This window comes from Rhinolophus sinicus, linkage group LG06, assembly GCF_036562045.2.
Source record: "Rhinolophus sinicus isolate RSC01 linkage group LG06, ASM3656204v1, whole genome shotgun sequence".
NCBI classification, from domain to species: Eukaryota; Metazoa; Chordata; class Mammalia; order Chiroptera; family Rhinolophidae; genus Rhinolophus; species Rhinolophus sinicus.
The window spans coordinates 71,015,752-71,038,273 of record NC_133756.1 but is presented as its reverse complement, the minus strand read 5'-3'; positions in this window follow the sequence as shown (position 1 = coordinate 71,038,273).

Genomic DNA, 22,522 nt, shown 5'->3' with positions numbered 1-22,522 from the left:
CCATAATGATGAGCTCTGTGAAATTACTGCTTTTGAAGGTCAAAATTATTTGAATTATCAGCAATTTCATATAGCATAATTTAATTTATAATTTTGGTTTTCATTATAATTTTAATGATTTTACTAACTGGAAGAAACTAAGGGGAAAATTAAAAGGAATACTTGGGTTTTTAGTAGAAGAGAAGTAAGTGGGAAGGAGTGCGGTGGTGTGATTGGGGAAAAATAGGGTAGTATGGAAAAAGATGGTCTAAAATGTAACCAGAATTCTTTACAGTCCCAAATTTAAAGAATTAACTGCTGCAAACTATCTAATAAAATGTAGAATTAGATAGTGTCAGGTATAGTATTTGTGTGATCCTTGAACGTATTAATTTTCCATGCTTATCTATTTGTGTTTTAAACTCCTTCACTGCATTACTAGCTCCTTTATCAATATAATCCCCATGCCTAGCATATAATAGTTATTATTTGTTATTTTAAATTTTGACAAAAGCATTTGCAAACCCGTTACCTAACCCGTTACCTAATTTTTTTACTCATAAAGTGCTGATATTAATAATTACTGTAACTGCTGTCCATCTTAACTATCCATTAATTCCTAACTCAGATGACATCTTCTCGTCTACATTTTTTATCTAACCAAACTTTTTCTCTTGAACTCTTTAAAAACAGTAAGGATAGTTAATGTTTATTGAGTATTTACTATGTGGCAGACTCTGTTCTGAGCTTTTTTTTATTGTAAAATCAAAAAATTTACCACTTTATCCGTTTTTAGATGTATAATTCCCTGGCATTACATACATTCACGTTGTACAGCCATCAACACTGGCTATCTCCAGGATGTTTTCATCTTCCCAAACTGAAACTCGGTGCCATTAAACAACAAGGGTCCGTTTACTCCTTCCCCCAGCCCCCAGTAACCAGTATTCTACTTTCTGTCTATGAACTTGAGTATTCTAGGTACCTTTTATAAGTGAAATTACAAATTATTCTTTGGATCCTGACTTACTTCCCTTAGCATAGTGTTTCAAGTTAAATTCATGTAGCATGTGTCAGAATTGAAAGATTTTTAAATTAAAAATGTAGCTAACATACAATATTGTATTAGTTTCTGGGGTACACCATAGTTATTCAACCTTTCTATACCTAAAGAAGTGATCACCATGATAAGTCCAGCAACCATCAGATACTGTACCACACACACTATCCCAGTATTATTGCCTATATTCCCTATGCTGTTACTACATTCCAATGACTTACTTGTTTTATAACGGGAAGTTTGGACCTCTTATTCCTCTTCACCCCCCCTTTTTAATTTTCCAACTACAATTGACATTTAATATTAGTTTGTATTAATTTCAGGTGTACAGCATAGTGGTTAGACATTTATATAATTTAAGAAGTGATTTCCCCTGACTAGTACCCACCCGGCACTATACATAGTTATTACAATATTATTGACTATATTCCTTATGCCATACTTTACATCCCCATGACTATTTTGTAACTACCAATTTGTACTTCTTAATCTCTTTACCTTTTTCACCCTGCCACCCAAACCCCCTCCCATCTATCACCCTGATAAATGTAGTACCCCTCTGTAGTACCATACGTAGTTATTGCAATATTATTGACTATATTCCTTATGCTATACCTTACATCCCCATGACTACTGTGTAACCACTAATTTGTACTTCTTAATCCCTTCCCCTTTTTTACGCACATCCCCAACCCCACTACCATCTAGCAGCCATCAAAATGTTTTCTGCATGAGTTTATTTCTGGGTTTTTTTGTTTATTTTGTTCTTAAGATTCCATATATAAGTGAAATCACATTGCATCTGTCTTTCTCTGTCTGACATACTCCACTCAGCACAACACCCTCCAGGTACATCCATGCCACCACAGACGGCAAAACCCATTCCCTTTCATGGCTGAGCAATAGTCCATTGTATATATGTACCACCTCCTCTTTCTCCCTTCATCCATTGATGGACACCTCAGCTGCCTCCACGTCTTGGTTATTGTAAACAGTGCTGCAATGAACATATGGATGCACATGTCTCCTTCAAAGTAGCATTTTGGGTTTCCTTGGATAAATACCCAGAAGTGGAATTACTGGGTCTTTCTTTGTCTCTTGTTATAGCCTTTTTAAAAAGTCTATTTTGTCTTTTGTCTGGTAGAAGTATTGCTACCCCAGCGGTTTTTTTGTTTGTTTTCATTTTCATTTTCGTGAAATACTTTTTCCATTGTTTTACTTTATGTCTGTGTGTGTCTTTTAATCTGAAGTGAGTCTCTTGTAGGCAGCATAGGTAAGGGTTTTGTTTTCTTATCCGTTAAGCTTTCCTATGTCTTTTGATTGGAACATTTATTCTATTTACATTGAAAGTTATTGATAAATATGTTGTTATTGCCATTTTATTATTCATAATTTTGATTCCCCCCCTCCATCTTAAAGAAGTGCCTCTAACAGTTCTTATAATACTAGTTTGGTGATGATAAGCTCTTTTAGCTTTTTCTTGTCTGGGGAGCCCTTTATCTGTCTTTCGATTTTAAATGATAGCCTTGCAAGGTATAACAACTCTGGGTGTAGGTCCTTGCTTTTCACCATGTTGAATATTTTGTGCCAATTCTTTCTGGCCTGTAAAGTTTCTGTTGAGAAATCAGCTAACAGTCTTATGGGGGCTTCCTTATAAATTGCTATTTGCCTTTCTCTTGCTGCTTTTAGGATTCTCTCTTTGACTTTAACCTTTGCCATTTTAATTATGATGTGTCTTCGTGTGGTCCTGTTTGGGTTCATCTTGTTGGGGACCTTCTGCATTTCCTGGGCTTGTATGTCTATTTCCTTCACCAGGTAAGGGAAGTTTTCAGTCATTATTTCTTCAAATAGGTTTTCAATCCATTGCTTTCTCTCTTTTCCTTCTGGTACCGCTATCATGTGAAATGTTGTTACACTTGATGTTGTCCCAGAGGTCTCTTAAACTATGCTCATTTTTATTTTTTATTTTATTTTATTTTTCCTGTTCCAATTGGGTATTTTCTGCTACATTGTCTTCCAAATCGCTGATTTGATCCTCTGCTTCATCTAGTCTGCTGGTGATTGCTTCTAGGACATTCTTCATTTCAGTTATTGTGTTCTTCACTTCTGACTGGTTCTTTTTTATGGTTTTTATGTCCTTTTTTATGCTTGCTATCTCTTTGTTGAAGTTCTCACTAAGTTCCTTGAGTATCCTTATAACCATTGTTTTGAACTCTGTCTCTGGTAGGTTGCTTGCCTTCATTTCCTTTAGTTCTTTTTCTAGATTTTTCTCCTGTTCTTTCATTTGGGATGTGTTTCTTTGTTCATCATTTTGGCTGCCTCTCTGTGTTTGTTTCTATGTATTAGGTAGATCTGCTATGTCTCCCAGTCTTGGCTGGGTGGCCTTATGTAGTAGGTGTCCTGTGGGGCCCTGTGGCACAATTTCCCTGGCCACCTGAGCTGGGTGCTCCAGGAGTATCCCTTGTGTGGGTTGTGTGTGTCCTAGTTCTAGTTGAGCCTTGATTGCTATTGGCACATCAGTAGGTGGGATTGACCCTCAGGCTGACTGGCTGTAGGGTTTAGCCACATCCACAGATTATGGGATACTTACCTCACTGACTAGGTGCCTGTTGAGACCACCCTTTTTGTGTGCCACTTGTGGGGCTAATTGGGTGGTTCTCTGCTGTGGTCTGAAGCAAACCTCCAAGTATGTTCATTCTGGGGCCTCTTGGGAGGGCCAGGTCAGTCACTGCCTGTGACTGGCCAGGGGCTACCTGGTAGGAGCTACAAAGTGATTCACAGTTGTTCACTGCCTGTGCTAAACCTAAAGACACATGGGAGAGGCCATGCTGCAAACCTGAGGACAGCTGCCATAAGTACCAGGCCTGGGGTAACTCTGCAAAAAACCAGGACACCCAGAGGCCCGCTGCCACCTGCCAGCTCCCTTAAGGTTCAGCTGTTGATAGAGCCTCATTTGGTACACAAGTTGGGTGAGACGGTCTCTGAGTCACCAGAGTGGAAGCGTTGTGGTCACCAGATTAATAAAGACTGGTTTTGTGCCAATGCTGAGCCTGGGGTGACTCAGCAAAACTCTCAGAGCTCACGGAGGCCAGTAATTGCGCCCCCTGGGGCCTGTGGACTCCGATAGTTTTCCAGGAAAGAGCGCAGTATGGGCAGGGCTGGCTGCTCGCTGTGAAAGTGCCTTGGCAGTGTGGGAGTTGGGTGGAGTAGTGTCCCAGCTGAGTCTGCAGGGCAGAGCAGCAGAGCTCACCAGGCCAATCAGATTCAGAGTTGGCCTGTGGGGGAGGGCTCAACACAGGAAAGATGGCACCCACCTGCCAGCTGCACAGGAAAGGACTCCTTACTGGGAAAATGCAGACTGTCCTCCAGTCCTCCCCCTGCAGCCACACACATAAGTCTATCCCCGTATTCCTCTGAGTACCTCTGAGTCACCATGCCTCCACTGGAGCCCAAGGTGAGTGCTCACGAGTAAGTCTGCATGCGGCCCATTTAAGAGGATGTCTGGGTTTCCCCACAGCCTTACATCCCACCCAGATGGTCAGAATCCCCACTGTTTCACTGCCAGATGTTGTGGGGGCTCCTCTTCCTGGCACCAGTACCAGGGGCTGGGAAGTCTGGTGTGAGGGGCTGGGGTTCCCTGCTCCTCCAGGGGGAAACTTCACGGCTGAGATATCCCTCCTGATTCTCAACTGCCACACAGAGGTTTGGGGCCCATTCTGCGACTCGGCCCATCCTACCAGTCTCAACGTGACTTCTTCTTTATATTTTTAGTTATAGGACTTTCATTTGGCCAGGCTCCAGATGGTTCTCCAGGTTAATTGTTCTATAATTTAGTTGTAATTTTAATGTGTTTATGGAAGGACACAGGCACAGTGTTAATTCTGCTATCTTGGATCTCCCATTTATCTTATTTTGTGACTTGGAATTTTTAATCTTACAGGAAGGGGTCTTTCAGACTTGAACAGGCTTTTGTTATATATCAACTCTGTCGAAACTTTTCTGATCACATCTCCCTTCTCTCCACCCTACAGAAATCTGCACTCACAACTTCTGTGCAGCGGGTGAAACACCACAGTGCCAGTAGAGGCACTGTGGGAGCTGCTCGTCTCCCCCTGAGATCCTGACCCGCTGCCTGGTTTGCTCATCCTCCTGCCTGTTGTGACCTGTCCCATTGTGCACCCTTTGTCCTCCATCCCCAGCAGTTGCCTCCTCAAGGCAGGGCCACCCTCCTTCCCTCCAAAATCCATCATCACCTGTACAGAGCAGGCCCACCCACAGGGGACACATACAGCAGTGGGGTGCACAGCTCTATATTCTTGTCTCTACTTAACTGATAGGAAAATTGGGGTTTGGCACCCCAATCTTTCCAGCTATGTTTCTTCACGTTCTAGATCTCTAGGTAGAAGCAGAATTCCCTATGGGAGGCGGAGTGGGGCTGGCTGGCAGAGCTCTGGTCCTACAGTGGCTCATTAGTAACTACTGTTTGCGTGACCTTTGCTCGTTAGGTTATTCTGACCCCAGGTATCACCATACAGGAAAGCCGATACCGTCTTACGGTCCTGATGCCTGAAGGCTAGGCCTGTGGGATTTGATGCCCCTTCCCAAATGTTGGCACAGGAACCTGCACTGGGCTGCCTGCATCAAGGTCATGGGGGGACTGAAAAAATATAGACATGGGGAGCTCTTGGAAAGGTCGACACTTGACCTGTGACCATCCTCATGCCTGAAGGAGCAGGACACTGGAAACATAAAAACCACCCTGACGGGTCAAAAGAGAGATCATGGAAGAAAGGAAAAATCCTTTTTGTTTTTCTGCTCTGTGAACAAGGGGCCCTGCATTTTCATTTTGCACAGAACCCTGCGAATTATGTAGCCTCCCTTTTTTCTGTGATTCATAGCCTAATAGCTTTAGTGAATGACTATAAGGAGCTGTTTGTCCACATTAGAGAATGTTAGCACAGACAAAGGGAGAAAAATTGCTCTTATCTTTGCTCTTTTATTTCCACTTCCAGTGTTAGCATTTTAAAATAATCATTCCTTTGATGTAGTACCATTCTTTAATATTTATTTGGCAATGAAACAAGCCATTCTTTTGCGAATTAAAGGCTAACATGGTCAATGTTATAAACTTTCCTTTTGGTGCAGAGTTTAGTCATATTACAGATACTCAGTAAGTGTTTCTTTTCATGGTCTTGCCATTTAAGGATGGCCAAGGGTTTATAAAAGTTTACTATTTTGAGGAAAAAATACATAGAGGTAAAAAAAACCCCAAAAAACCCAGCTTTGATTAAACGAAATATGCATAACTTGAAGGGCAATTGTTTATTTCTTTTTTTAAAACTTTTATTTAAGTTTATCTAAGTGTGTTTTTCCAGGACCCATCAGCTCCAAGTCAAGCAGTTATTTCAATCTAGCTGTGGAGGGCACAGCTCACAGTGGCCCATGTGGGGATCGAACTGGCAACCTGGTTGTTAAGAGCACCGCGCTCTAACCAACTGAGCTAACCGGCAGCCCCGGCAATTATTTTTTAATAATGATTTTGATATATTGCAGATCAAACCAAGTGCCCAAAATAGGAGCGTAGCACATTTATATAACAACCACCAGAATCTCATTGTCGTGAAGCCTGCAGGCGATTCTAATGAAATGGCCTGGTTCTATTTCACTGCTCAGTACTGGAGAATGGTTGCCTGATCCATTGGTGTAAAGCAATCAGGTTTTCATGCATTTCATCCTTCCTCAGGGGTCTTAAAAAATTCTGATCTTTGAGGCGATTGTTTGGTTAGGGGTTGGGGAAGATGAGGAAAGAACTGTACATTTGTGCCTTTAAAAAACTCATGTGTAGATGAGTTAATTTTAAAATTATCTTAATATTGAGTTTTATTTTCATGTTAGAAGCTCATGTCTTTATTTATTGGCTTCCAGGGAAGAAGGCAATGATTCATGAGAATTTTTGGTTATTCTTGATTATTAGGTAATTCAAGACCTTATTAGTCAATTTACAGTTGAAGTACACTTCCGGTCTCTCCTCCCATAGCTTACTTGACTCACATTAACATCACCGTCACAAGCAGGGGCAAGGGACTAGAAACGAAATACGTGCACATTTGGTGCTCTGATCAGCTCAGGGTATAATTTAAGGTGCATACTCAGTGCCTCTATGGTTGTTAATGCTCTCTAACGTTAAATTGAATTGCAAACCAAAACCCATAATCAGATAGCCGTTAATCACACTCCAGTGAGTGTGATTTGTATAAATGTATTTCCTCTGCTGGGTTTTGAAAGTTTGAAATGTATCTCTCATCATAAAAGGAAAGAATTAGTTTACCTTAAAGGAACTGAAAGTCTCAGAATGCTGATGATGGTAGAAGAAGTTTTTAGGGGGAGCGTTCTCATATCATGGTAATCATGCTCCCCTCACTGAGGGCGGCTCTAAGACTGCTTTAGTCATTCTTGTGGTATCTGGGGATGGGGGCGGCGAGGCTGCAGTTTCTTTTCTCAGTCATCTCTGGACCAGGATGGAAGTTGCGGGCTGACTTGCCTGCTGGAGCATCAGGAAGTGGAGAGCTAGCCCTTCTCGGAGGCAGCTGGGACCTGAAGCCTGCCCTGCCTGAGCAGGAAAGATCCCTCCTTCCTTTGTGATTCCTGGGTTCTAAGAACCCACAGTGAATCTAGCCTTCTCTCATCCCTGTAGCTCAGCCTGGGGCCTGTCCTCACCCTGTGCCTGAGGGTAGAGATTGTGCCATTGGTTGGTTTTCAGGCCAGTTAGGCTAGAAGATGATGGCTGGTATCAAACGTGACTAAGAGAAGCTAAGCTTTGGGCTCTGGAGGTGAGCTTGTAGAAAACTTTGGATTGGGGGACTCAAGCCCTCCAAAAATGAGTGTTAGCTATATGGCATGAAGACATATTATGGTTTACTATAAAATATGCAGGTCAAACAGGAGACTCAGGATTGAATCCCAATTCTTTAACTAACTAGCTGGGGCTTTGGCAAGTAATGTGACTTCTGTGTGTCTTATTTTCTTTAATCTACAAATACACCAGGAGTGGGGGCTGTACCCCCACCATGCTGTGATTATGAAATGACTATTTCATTTTTAGGACATCCCATTTGTTGTGAGTTGCAGTCTTTTAAAACTCCCTGGGCAAATCATAGTAACTTTCTTTCCTCTGAAGTCTTTGAAATCTCTGTTCCTAAAGTTAAGGGTACATGTCAGTCTATGCCCAGGACCCCCCTCCTTTGCTGCCCATAGGCTCCAGTGTACAGGAATCTCTCCTTATGACATCATCAGCCACTGGTTTAAATTTCATTCAGAGACACAGATTTTATTCCACGGCTCTCCATTCTGAGATGATATTACAGGCAGGAGGTGTGGGAACTCAGAATGTGCTCTGCTTTTGCAGGCTCACTCCCAACAGGCGTCTGAGTGACTCGGTCCTCATTCCTGCTTTATCTTGTTCCTGTGTTAGTGCTTGGACCTGTGTTAGGAAAAAACAGTCATGTGGCTGATCTCAGATGACTGGAGGAAAATCCAGAACTGCAAGCTGGTGTTGTCGTATCTAACCAGCCTATCAGGGCTGATTTCCTCTACCGATGTTTTCCTGTTTGCACATAGTTAACTACCCAGGTCAGTCCTGTGCCTGTACTGAGGCCATTTAGGGTTGCTCCACATGGACTACTGTCATTAATAGGATTGAGGGAGATTAATGAAAAAGGGATTGATTTTTCTCTCCCAAGGCAATAATCCCAAAGATTCCTTGTTTCTTAGGGGTCAGAGTCATGGTGGTGGCCATAGAAGTGACACATAAGAGAGGAAATCTGGCTTGTCTCAAACTCACCCTCCATTACCTCCACACTTTACCCCCATTATCTCCACACTCACCCCACTATCTCCACACTCACCCCCTCATTGCTTCCACACTTACCCCCATTATCTCCACACTTTACCCCATTATCTCCAAACTCATTCCTCTTTACCTCCACACTTATGCCCATCATCTCCACACTCAACCCCCTTTTATATCCATACTTACCCCCATTATCTCCACATTCACCCCATTATTTCCACATTCATCCCATTATCTCCACACTTACCCCCGTTATCTCCCCACTCACTCCCCTTTACCTCCCCACTCGGCCCCATCTTTACACTCACCCCATTATCTCCACACTCACCCCCTTATTTCTTCCACTACCCCCATTACCTCCTTACTCAACCCCCATCATCTCTACACTCACCTCCATTACCTCCACACTCTCCCCCATTACCTCCAGGCTCACCCCATTATCTCCACAACTCAAACCCCATCATCTATACTCACCCCCAGTATCTCCACATTCACCCCATTATTTCCACACTCATCCCCCATTATCTTTTCACCACATAAAGTTCTGGAATTGCCAAATTCTACAGCATGAGCCGAGACACATCTTTCAGAATCTGACTCTTCACACAAATTAAAAAATGCAAAAGGTTGTTACAGCTTTTTTCTATTTACAAACCATCTTCTTCCTGTTTTCCTGGATTTATGAAGCAGTTCTTGCGGCAGCTTCAGTTACAATGCAGGTGACTTCCTGGTTGAGAGGTGGTCGCAGTTTGTCACTCTGCCTTTAGCATGTCTTTGCAGTTACTGAGACTATTCCTATATATCAGAATGCCTCAACCCTGTAATTGTTTGGTTCCATTTGAATATTTAATGCGTGATATCCCTACAGATGTTCAGAACCCTGCTTGTGCCCCAAAGAGGTTGAGAATGTGAGATTATATTATGAATATTTACCACAATTAAAAAAGCACAGTTCTTTCTCCAAAGGAGTTCCTGGCATTTTCAGTCTGAAATCTTCACATTTAAACCTTACCAAACTTAGTAAGAGTGAAACAACTTTTACTTGGCGTGAAGGAGTATTCCTCAATCCTTCCAAAAACATTTAGGCTTACACTGAATATTCTATGTGTGGAAATTTTTATCTTTAAAAGGAAATGTTTTCAGAGGGTGCAGTTTGAAAGGAGGGAGGTAAGAATAAAACATTTGCCACACATAACTATGTTGTTTGCTATCGTGAATGTAGTGACAAATGAGGGCACTTTTAAGGAAACCCACACAATATGCATATACAGTTTTAATGCCTAGGAAAATTAGGCAGGGCTGGAGATGCCTTTCCTCCAACTAAAATATTACACTGCCCTCCTTGTGTGATGAAGAAGTGACAGACGTGCTTTCAGCGGGACATGAATTTTGAGCTCTTGGGATGCACTGTGCCTGGAGCAGACACCGTTGGTGCCTGAGCCACATCTCCCCAGCCGACCTCTGAGCTTGCCTGCAGATAGTCCTTGCACATACCCTTGGCCGCTGTGCGGCTCTGTGTCAGGGCATTTGTTGGCCTCTGGGAAGTGCTTCGCTTGGGTGCAGGCAGGCTAGAAGGGCCAGAATTAATGCTCCCGGAGCAACCAACTAGGGGTGCAGGTGGTGGATAGATGCCCAGCTCCCTCACTCTCAGGGTGACCATTCTGAGATGTGCTGTCCCAGAGAAATTAAGCCCCCGTTGCAGTGTACCCTGTATTGAACTTTTTTCTTCTCTCACAATGCTCCCTAGGGTTTCCTCCCAAAAGAACTACTTGGATCCATCCATGTTTTTATTTTTAATAAATGTTTTTATTGTGGTAAAATATATATAACATAAAATTAAATGTTTTAACCATTTTCAAATGTACAGTTCGTGGCATTAAGTATGTATGTTCACAATGTTGCGTAACTATCACCGCCATCCATCTCCAGAGCTCTCTCATTTTCCCCACCTGAAACTGTACCCATTAAATAACTCCCCTCTTCCCCTCCCCTGCCCCTGACAACCACCATTCTACTGTCTGTCTCTATGAATTTGGCTACTCTGGGTACTTCATATAAATGGAATCACACAATATTTATCATTTTGTATCTGGGTTATTTCACTAGGTATAGTGTCCTCAAGGTTCATCCATGCAGTAGCAGTAGTAGTAGTAGTAGTATATGACAGGATTTCCTTCTTTTCTAAAGCTAAGTGCTATTCCATTGTATGTATATACTGCGTTTTGTTTCCCCATCCATTGTTGAGGGATACTTGGGGTGCTTTGGATCTTCATTCTTACCTCAAGGTCTGCTTTGGGAGGAAATAAGATAATAAGATAATAGGCAGATGTTTGGAATACTGCCTAAAAGGGAATGCGATGGTTACTGGAAGTTGGAACCAACTAGTTAAATGGTGGGATCCCAGAACTCCTTGTAATGTAGGCCCCTCTCCTCAGCCTGAAAAGTCACCTACACCCCAACATGAGAGTCTGGCTGGTTGTGGGGATAGTCGACCTCAGACCGTGGGTGCAGGAGGTAAGGAACATGAGGCAAAGTGCAGACATATGGTTTTGCAGTGGGTACAATATGTAAGTAAGTAAGGTTATGTGTTAAGTTCTGTTAAGCGTCAGATAGCTAGTTAATATTTGACCTAAGCCCGGAACTACAGAAGAAGCGTATATGCAAATGTCACAGACAAGAAGAATATAATATTAAGCAGATTTATCTAGTCAGTGCTATTTTCCTTCATAATACCCACAATATACTTGCTACCAGTGGTTCTGATGGATTATAAATATTTGGGACCCAATTACCAGTTCATTGGCATGACTTTCACCCTTGTACTAGTAACAGTATCACTTGCCTTCAGCAATAAGTATGATATGATGATATAGAGGACACGGGACGTCCTGAATGCAGAAGCAGAACCCACGTCCACCCTATAATTTGGTGAAAGTAGAAGTTACTGCTGGGGAAATCTGTGTTTACTTCTTACAAACACGTGCAGAAGGGACGTTTTATAGGACATACGAACACATTCTGTGCACCAGGATTCTCTCTCTCGTCCCTTAGAAGGGACGTACATGTACCACAGGATGCGTATGTCGTTTAGAGTCAGGAGTGCTTGCTCTGGAACCTGAAATAACACTTCTTATGGAAATTGCTTTTCCAGAAAGTGTATTTATTAATATGAGCAGTTTGAGCTCATATACCTTATTTATAAACATCTTTTCCCTCATATATCTTATTTTAAACTATTATATCTGTACTGTCTTGCAAATCAGAGATTCACAACCTTAAAGAAAAGGGGGGTGTTTTAAAACTATTGGCTCTGCCCTGGAACCAGCGCCAGTCGGTGTGTACGAGTGGCAGGGAGGAGGGCATTTGCAATGGAAACAGGAAACAGGAGGAGGAGCTACAGTATTGGAAAGAGGATTGCCTGTCGGGTCCTCATCCTGGGAGGACCCTATGTGGTACTGGATACGACCTGAAATAACTCTAGTGGGACTGGAACCTTTTACCTTCAAAGCTGAACTATGTTTTATTCTTTTTAATTAAAAAGTTTTAAAAATTTATTTCTTTACCAGCTTTACTGAGGTGTTGACATATGACATTTGTGTAAGCTTAAAGTGTAGAATGTGTTTATTTCATACATTCATATATTGGAGAATGAGCACCACCATAGCATTAGCTAACAGCTCCGTTATGTCATGTAATTACCATTTCTTTTTCATGGTGAGAACATTTAAGATCTACCCTCTTAGCAACTCTCAAGTATATAATTCAGTATTATTAGCTTTAATCACCATACTGTACATTACATCCCTGAACTTGTTAATCTTATAATTGAAGGTTTGTACCCTTTGGCCAATATATCTCATTTCTCCCACCCCCTAGCCTCTGGTAACCACACCCTACTTTTTCTCTGTGTGAAGCTGAATTATTTTTCTACTGATTCTACATTCCCTTCTGTTTCACCCTATTTTTATATACATATAAATATATTTATATTATTATAATATTAACAACATGTTAATATTATATTATAATTTATAGATTTACATTATATATGTAAATATATACATATACATAATTATGATATTATAATTTAAAACAAATTTCTCACCAGCCTATCTCAGCTGTGCTCAGAATGAGCCAGGATCGGGGTGGTCTGGCAGCGGCAGGCCCAGGGTGATGGAGGCGGTACCACGTGAAGGGAAAGGTCTCTAAGGAGCAGCTGAAACTCTCAAGAGTCTCAGCTGACCCAAGGTAGTCTCCTTTAGAAGTTCCTTGGTTATCAGAACAGAGGGATTCCCATGTGTGCTGAAAAATGCATTTGTCAAAAACAATGGGCTTTGGCCAAATGAATTACAATCGTTTCTTTTGGAAGCCACAGAGCACAGCAGCCTTCAGGGAAGCTCAGATCAGGGGGAACTTCTGGGCACCCACTGGCTGTGAGGTTACAGATGGTAGTACTTCAGTTCCAACTGCTGGTCCAGCATCGGAGGAAACATGGGTCACCCCTTTTAAAAAACATTTTCAATTAATCGCCATCAAGGTCTGCTCTCCCACCTGGCGTGCTGGATATATTTGGCTGATAAAAGTCATCAAATCAGCCAAGAATGGTAACGGCTGACTATTTTTGACAATGTCGAGATCAGTTTGTGGGAAGAGTCACCAAGCTTTGTGTCCCTCCTGATTATTTAAGAGCAGGCAAATGACCATCAAAGTCTTAGAAGCCTGGCCCTTGTTGGCATGACGTCTTATCTTCCTTATCCCAGCCTTATCCCTTCCATGGTCCTTGCCCCACAACGGCAGACGAGCGCGATCCCAAATGGCAGGTGAAAGGCAGCAGAGTTTGACCTAGAGAGAGACAAACCTTTAAGCATTTTTCATTTGAGAAAAGCTTTTTTCCTACGTAAAAGGTGGTCCTGGAAACACAGTAAATGCTCAGATTGTATCCTAGAGATATTAAAAACAAAGTAAGAAATAAATGAGACCTCCAGTTCAGCAAAGGTGGTAACACTGATTTCATGTCTAAAGAAACTGACTTACCAAGTTGTAAATCTGTGGTTTCTTGTCTGTTTCTCAAAAAGACTGAGCGCCTTAGCAGAGAATGTTTATTGTATTTTGTGAGTATCTACTATTCAGAGGAACTGAAATGGAACTCCATCAGTTGAACACTAGAATCAGGTGGAACTCGTGAGCTCTGATGGTTTTTTGCTCTTGTGAGAACCACCCTAAGAGCGGCTGTGCTGTGCTGGTGGCCCATACAGCTGTGGGGGCTCCTTCACTCAGGGTGCTCTGACCCCTGTGGCTGTGTTAACTGATGTCCATCTTGGTGGGAATACCCAATTCATACGCCAGAGTGAAAGAGTGAAAGAGAAAGTGGAAGCCAAAAAGAGGCGACAGGTAAGAGTGGCATTTATCAGGCTCTGAGGAAATAATTTTAAATAACACCCCCACCGCAGTCTGGTTCTCGTGAAAGGGATCTGCAAGGCCTGCCGTCACCTCCCTTGAAGCATCCCTTACTTGGTATTTTCCATTTACCTCAGAGCCACAGACACACGTGCAGGGTGGATGTTTTCCATTCTCTTGGAACAGCTGGGACATCTGGGGTCATTCAGTGGTTACGTGATGATTAGAACTGGCAGTAATATGAAATGTGCTTTTTAAAAACAGAAAAAACCCCATGATTTTGAAGCAGCAAATGTGAGTAGCTGTGTTCTGCCTGGTGACTCTCTCTAGAAGTGAACAGTGCTGGGATCCATGTTGAAATGGAAATGGTGGTCCATACAGTCAGTGATTCAAGATCAAGATCAGAATTTGAGACTGCTGTTTAGAAATTGTGCCCCAAGCCTACTCAAGAGGAGCTTCCAAACATCTTTGCACATGAAAAACACTTTAAGAAATGCATTTTCTTTGTCTCATTAGTTTTACCCAATCTTTCGTTAAATTCATGAACACTCCCTTCCCTACCCCCGCATATACTCTTAATTAATACTCTATACTAGGGATGAAAACATACATTATTTTAGCAGCTGGCATCAGAATCCTCTTAGGAAGGGTACAGAAGAGTTTTCCTCTGAGCTCCCACAGCATTTGGCCTATACTTTCAAAAAAATTGTGGTAAAATACAACAAAATTAACCATTTTAACCACTTTTAAGTGTACAGCCCCATGGCATTAGGTACATTCACACTGTTGTGCAACCATCACCAGCATCCATACACAGAACTTTTTTTCGCTTTACAGAACTGAAACTCTGTCCCCATTAAACGCTAACTTCCCTTTCCCACTCCCCTAGCCTTTGGCAACCACCCTTCTGCTTTTTGTCTCTATAATGTTGACTACTCTAAGAACCTCATGTAAGTGAAATCATGCAACAGTTATCCTTTTGTGTCTGGCTTATTTTACTTAGTGTAATGTCTTCAAATTTCATCCATATTATAGCGTGTTTCAGAATTTCTTTCCTTAATATTCCATTGTACGTATATACCACTGTAGGGACAGAGCCAGGAGTGCAGTTTCCAGGCCCTCGGCCTCACGTGGAAAGGTGCTGGCTTAGGTAGTAAATGGGCATCAACTGTGATTGGATGGCCGTCAGCTGTGGCTAGTTGGCCATCAGCTGTAACCGGTGGGCCATTGGCCACTAATATAGCTGCTGTGGCTACGCTAGCAGAAGATGGGGGCTAGCACAAGGGCAGAGGGTGGGGTGCGGATTGCAGAGAAGTGGACGGCAGGTTGCAGATAGTGTGGCTCCTGCTTCCTGTGTCTCCAACCCAGCCGCCAGTGAGACTATAGGGATATGACTCCCCTACCTATGGCTGCGTGGGTGTTCCTTTTTGACCTCACCATGTCCTGCATTTTTACATGGGGAGCGGTACCAGACCTCACATGACACCCTGCATGACAACCACATTTTGGCCTATACTTTAAAAAAATTGGGATATAGTTGACATATAATATTAGTTTCAGATATACAATATAATGATTTTGTGAAATTATCACCATAATAACTCTAGTTAACATGCATCGCCACATAGTTACAAAATTTTTTTTCTTGCAATGAGAGCTTTTAAGATATCTCTGAGCAACTTTCAAATATACAATACAGTATTATCAACTATAGTCACCATACTGTACATTCTAGCCCCAGGACTTATTTATTTTATAACTGGAAGCTTGTACCTTTTGACCATATTCACCCATTTTGTCCTCCTTACCCCCCACTCTGCACCTCTTGCAATCACCAATCTCTTGTCTGTATCTATGAATTCAGTTAAAAAAAAGTTTTTAAAGATTTCACTTATAACTGAGATCATACATTATTTTTTTTTTCTGTCTGACTTATTTCACTTAGCATGTGTCCTCAAGGGCCATCCATGTTGTCACAAATGGCAGGATTTCCTTTTTTATGGCTGAATAATATTCCTAGTATACCATATTTTCTTTATTCATCCATTGAAAGACACTTAGGTTGTTTCCATGCCTTGGCTATTGTAAATAATGCTGCAATGAACATGGTGGTGTGGATACTGTGGGGACAGAGTCCCAGAGAGCAGTTTCCAGGCTCTCGGCCTCACGTGGAAAAGTGCTGGCTCGGGTAGTAGATGGCCATCCGCTGTAACTAGTTGGCCATCAGCTGTAACCAGTTAGCCATTATATAGCCACTGATATAACTGCCGCAGCTGAGCTAGCAAGCACGGATTGCAGTTAGCAGGTGGGTTTGGTTGGTTGGCAGAGAATTGGTCGGAGGATTGCCCATCATGTGGCTCCTGCTTCCTGTATCGCCAATCCAGCCGCCATTGAGAATATAGTGGTATGACTCCCCCAGCCATGGCTCCATTGGTGTTCCTCTTTGGCCTCACAATGTCCTGTGTTCTTGTGCTGGGAGCAAGACCAGAGATCCTTCATGACAGATATCCTTTCTAGTTAATTTTTGTTTCTTTTGGATAAATACCCAGAAGTAGAATTACTGGATCATATGGTAACTCTGTTTTTAATTTTTTGAAGAACTTCCATATTGGTTTCCATAGTGGCTGCACCAATTTACATTCCCATCAACAGCACATGAGTGTTCCCTCCTCTCCACATCCACTCCAATGCTTGTTATTTCTTGTCTTTTTGATAGAGTCATTCTAACAGGTGTGAGGTGGTATCTCATTGTGGTTTTGATTTGCATTTTCATGGCTTATTCTTTTGATACAGCACTTACCAGTTACTGTCTCTTTCAGCCTATAAGCTACATGAGGACAAAAAAGACATCAAATTTTATACTGTTAATCCATTCACCATGTCATGCGGCAGAGTATCCAGCATATCATATCAGTACATATTCAAATAGTCCTACCTTTAATTTTAACTTTACACACACATATGCACACACCCCAAAATCAATGCAGGGGCATGATTAACTGTTACTATAACACTATCAGTGAGAGGATAACGTGATCCTAGTAATAGATGGACTGCCCAGCTGACTAATTAATTCAATCAACAAATATTTTATACACTTTGTACACGTGTTAAGCATTTTACTAATGACTGAGGCTACAATGCAGATATAGTGGAGTTTGTCTTCATGGAGTTTCTGACTACTTGTGGAGAAATTAAAAAATAATTTTCCAAATAAATATATAATTATAAGCTGTGATAAAAACTGGGAAGGAAAAAGATTGATAGGCTGGTGTATGAGATACAATACAAACATATACTTTCCCCCCCTTCTTCCGCCATCCCCGCCCCCTGCCCCCCGCCCCTCGCCCCCCACTCCAGTTCAAGCCATTGTTTCTCAATCTAGTTGTAGGACACAGCTACCTGGCCCATGTTGGAATTATGTGCCTTGCACTCCCCCTGCTGAGGCAGTCGGTGCCTGGCAGCTGCTCACAGCGGCTCAGGGCAGCACACGGTAGCCTGTGGCAGCTCACGGCAGCCCAGCTCCAGGGAGAGCTGTTGTTCACAATCTTAGCTATAGAGGGTGCAGCTCACTGGCCCATGTGGGAATTGAACCTGTGACCTTGGCATTAGGAGCACGGTGCTCCAACTACCTGAGGCATGGGGCCAGCCCCAAACGTTTACTTCTAATGAAATTTTTACATAAAAAGCAAACATATTCATCAGGTCTCTGACCTGCTATTGAAATAGACAGTGGGAAGTCCAATCTCAAAATCTTCCTTCTTCCAACAGCTAGCAGTGTGAACAACCAAAGAGTGAGTCAGCAAAAATCTACCAGCTGAAATAAACAAAGGAAAGGATGAGTGTCAATAACAAGGTAAGACATGAATATCCAAGAAACCGGCCAGCAGTTCAAACTAGTTCCCTGCAATGCCTAACTCTGCCCTCCACAAAAACATTATCTGTAAGAAATGAGCACATGAAATCCTGACAAATCGCATAAGTGACCTCTACACTGCAGAGAGGCAGAAGGGGGACAGGCTGCTCAGGGAGAAGAGATGCATATAACAGGTGACATATGAGATCATCCAGCCAGACAGTGAAGGGGGAAGGGCTGAGCTGGGCTGATGCTACCATTTGGACATCAATTGGAGAACAAGGGGGCAGCAAAGAGGAAGAGTAGCCAGAGACGAAGGGGGAAATCAGGTGACCTCACAAAGCTGAGAGGAGAGGGTGTGACAAGAGGAAGGATCCATCTGCAGTGAAGAGTGCTATTGAGTGATTCTAAAGGGTGAGCACTGAATACTGTCATTGGAGCTGGCAAAATGGAGAAGGTAGGTCCCTGCCCACGAGCAGTTTGAATGGAGTCAGATACTCTAGCTAATGACACTCAGGCCCTTTGAAAGTCACTTTGACCCGTGGGGTCCCGCTGTTGTCAATCTGCAATGGTTGGGTTGGCGGAGTTATCTAGTGACTGTGCCCTGAGATGGTCTCGCAAGCATGACTCACAATCACGACTCGCAATCACGACTCGCAATCACTGCTGTGACAGTGGAACTGGGCCATCAGTCACCTGCACCTTACTGAGCTTCCTATCATACGTGGGCCTGCAGTTTCCTCTCCCCAGCTTGTCTCAGCGTTCTCATCTGAGTCTAGCTTCTGCTCTCTCTTTGTTGTATAAAAAAGCAGAAGATGTGAGATTAAAAAAAGGATGTGTCAGTAAGGGAGAAAAGCCCCAAAGCCCATCCCAGTATGCCGTCACTGACAGAGATGACCCCCTTCTAGAAATGACTTCCTCTGGTGTTCACATTCTCCTCTTTGCTTCAACCAGGGCTGTGAGCCTGTGAGCCTGCGATTTTTGTCTCAAGTTAAGGATGCTTGCTGATTCTGGGTGAGCAATTTGAGGGATGCTCAGGGGGGCTAGAAGTTTCCCTAAAAGGTATCTTCATCTCTGGCAGGCAGAATGTGAGCTGACAGTTAATTTTTTTTTCCATTTAGCATCCATATTTCTAGTAGTTTTCTGTGTTTATTTTTTTCATCTTTTAAAAACATGAATTATTCACCATGTTACAAACATTACTCTGTATTGGCAGGATGGTTTTTGTAGTATCAATTTATGTTTTTCTTCCTTTCTAGTCTCCAATTCAAGCAGCAAACAAGTCAGTTGGGTGGAAAGTAGAAGTTACATCTAAGACTTTTTTTCTTCTGATTCTCATTTACAAGTCTCTGTGGGAACTGTACCCTGCTCCCAGAGGTGGCAATGCAGTCTAGGCATGAGGGGAATGGGGTATAGGATCCTACCCTTGTCAAAGATTCCTGTGCCCTGAGAATCTCATAAAAGTATCAGGGGTGCTTGACATTTGGAAGATGGAACGTATGGATGCACATGTCTCCTAGAGGTAGTGCTTTTGGTTTCTTCGGATAAATACCCAGAAGTGGGATTATTGGGTCCTTCTTTGTCTCTTGTTTTAAAGTCTTGCCTATAAACAAAGTCTTGCCTTTGTTTTAAAGTCTATTTTGTCTGGTATAAGTATTGCTACACCAGATTTTTGTTTTGTTTTGTTTCCATATTCACAAAATAACTTTTTCTGTCCCTTTACTTTTAGTCTGTGTGTGTCTTTCAATCTGAAGTAAGTCTGTTGTAGGCAGCATATATAAAGGTCTTATTTTCTTATCCATTCAGCCACCATATCTTTTGATTCGTGCACCTAATCTATTTACATTGAAAGTAATTGTTGATAGATATATAGTTATTGCCATTTTATTATTCATATTTTTTATCTCTTCCCCCTCACCCCCTAAAGTAGTCCCTCTAACATGCTTTTAATACTGGTTTGGTGGTGATGAACTTAGCTTTTTCTTGTCTGGGAAGCCCTTTATCTGTCCTTCAATTCTCAATAATAGCTCTGCTTGGTAGAGTAATCTTGGTTGTAAGTCCTTGTTTTTCATCACATTGAATATTTCCTGCCAATCCCTTTTGGCCTGCAAAGTTTCTGTTGAGAAATCAACAGACAGTCTTATGGCAGCTCCCTTCTAGGTAACTAACTGCTTTTCTTTTGCTGTTTTTAAGATTCTTCCTGTGTCTTTAACCTTTGGCACTTTAATTATGATGTGTGTTCTTGCGGGTTTCTTTGGGTTCATCTTGTTTGGGACTCTCTGCGCTTCCTGGGCTTGTATATCTATTTCCTTTGCCAGATTAGGGAAGTTTTCCATCATTATTTCTTCAAATAGGTTTGCAATTCTTTGCTCTCTCTCTTCTTCTTCTGGTACCCTTATGATGTGAATGTTGTTATGCTTGATGTTGTCCCAGAGACCTCTTAAACTGTCCTCATTATTTTGGATTCTTTTTTCTTTTTGCTGTTCTGTTGGGTGTTTTGTGCTACCTTATCTTCTAAATCACTGACTTGAGCCTCTGCTTTGTCTAATCTACTGTTGAATCCCTCTCATGTAGTCTTTTTCATTTTTAAAGAACGAGGTGTTTATTTATTTATTTAATTTTTTTTGAAATTGGAGAATATTGGGGAACAGTGTGTTTTTCCAGGGCCCATCAGCTCCAAGTCAAGTCATTGTTCTTCAATCTAGTTGTTGAGGGCACAGCTCTGCTCCAAGTCCAGTCGCCGTTTTCAATCTTAGTTGCAGGGGGTGCAGCCCACCATCCCACACAGGAATTGAACCAGCAACCTTGTTGTTAAGAGCTTGCGCTCTAACCAACTGAGCCATCTGGCCACCCCCCTCTCATGTAGTCTTCATTTCCATTATTGTATTCTTTATTTCTGATTGGTTGTATTTTATGTTTTCTATCTCCATTTTTATGTTTCCTATTTCTTTGTTGAAGTTCTCAGTAAGATCACTGAGCTTCCTTATAGCCAGTGTTTGGAACTCTGAGTTTGGTAGATTGTTTGTCTCCATTTTGTTTAGTTCTTTTTCTGAAGCTTTGTTCTGTTCTTTTATTTGTAATATTTTTTTTGTCTCACCAAATTTTAGCTGCCTCCCCATGTTTGTTTCTATGTGTTAGGTAGGGTTGCTATGTCTCCCAGTCTTAGTAGAGTAGCCTTATGTAGTAGGTGTCCTGTGGGGCCCAGTGGCACAGTCTCCCTGGTCACCTGAACTAGGTGCTCCAGGTGTGTCCCTTGTGTGGGTTGTGTGTGCCCTCCTCTTGTAGCTGAGCCTTGATTGCTGTTTGCACATCAATAGTAGGGATTGGCCCATGGACTGATTGATTATGAGGACTGGCTGTGACTACAGTGGAGGAGCTGTGATGCAGGGGCTGACCCTACAGAGCAGGATTCATTTTAACAGGGTTCTAGTGCCTGCCCAGTCTGCCCTTCACATGTGTCATCTTTGGAGGTTGCTGGGTGATACTCTGGCTCAGTTCAAAGCTGGACACTGGGCATGCCAGCCTTGGGGCCTCCGAGGAGGGGCCACCCCACAGGCCAAGTTCAATCACAGCCTGTGCCCTATCCAGGGCTACTTGGGATGAGGCACAAAGCAACCCACAGCTGGCCACCTGAATCTGCATGCCAGGAGGGGGGAGGGCTCAACAAAGAACAATGGATTCTGCCAACACTTCTCTCTGGGAGAAAGCTGCTCCTGCAGACTTCATACTGAAGTCAGACAACTGAATTCCTTCCTGTATGTCCCTGGCGCCTTTCCAGCTGCTGCCCCAGTGCTGGAGCACAGAGCGACTGAATCTGTCAATGAATAAGTCCATGTGAGGGCGCTTTAAGAGGAGCACCTGGGACTGCAGCCATCCTCTGTCTCAGCTAGCCACCATCTCCACTGGATTTTACAGCCAGAAGTTATAGGGACTTCTCTCCTTGGCACTGAAACCCTGGGCTGGGGAGCATGGTGTAGGGCTGGGACCTCTCACCCCTCGCGGAGGTAACTCTGCAGCTGAGGTATCCCTCCTGATTCTTAAAGGTCACACTTTGGTGGGATCAGTCTGTTCCATGTCTCCGCCCCTCCAACCAGTGTCTAGGTAGCTTCTGTGTGTCCTTAGTTGTAGGAATTCAGTTCAGCTGGACTTTAGGTCATTCTCAACAATGATTGTTCTGTAGTGTAGTTGTAATTTTGATATGGTTATGAGAGGAGGCAAGTACAGCATTTACCGACTCTGCCATCTTGATCAAAACTCTGTTCATTTTAAAATTACATTTGTGAGTCAAGAAATTCCTCAGTCATGGCCAATGAAAGACTTGAATCAAGGAGGGAGGAGGGGAACCATATGTTTGACATAAATTGGATGGGATAAAGAAACG